At 36.8% G+C, this 380-nt stretch overlaps 1 protein-coding gene across 1 annotated transcript in view; it reads right to left on the reverse strand.

Annotated features, from left to right (window-relative positions):
* LOC109848682 overlaps positions 1 to 380 on the reverse strand; it is a 20,664-nt gene that overhangs the window by 1,645 nt on the left and 18,639 nt on the right. The gene's annotated exons all lie outside the window — the stretch shown is intronic.

Genomic DNA, 380 nt, shown 5'->3' on the forward strand with positions numbered 1-380 from the left:
GATTCAAAGTTTGGGGCAAAAGCTTTGTTGTTTTCCAAGTAAACAGAATTAAAACAGCAATGCCAAACCTTTGTATTTGACTACATGAAGCATGTTCTCCATTTGTTACTTATATAGTTATATCCCCTGTCAATCTAACCATTTCACATTCTTTTTCTACTGCCCCAATCCCTGTGATTCCCATCATCTAAGAAGAACCCACCTTCTGAACCTCTCACTCACTCATTAGATTCTATTTTCATGTCTTCCTCATCTTATCCCCAGTTAAGGCTACCTTAAACTTACAAGTCACTCTTATCAGTGTACATGGACATGTGATACAAGATGTCAAGTCTCTGAGTATCCTGAAGTGAAGGATATGGAAAATCTACTAAAAATTG

The sequence above is a fragment of the Asparagus officinalis genome, chromosome 7 (genome assembly GCF_001876935.1).
Source record: "Asparagus officinalis chromosome 7, Aspof.V1, whole genome shotgun sequence".
NCBI lineage: Eukaryota > Viridiplantae > Streptophyta > Magnoliopsida > Asparagales > Asparagaceae > Asparagus > Asparagus officinalis.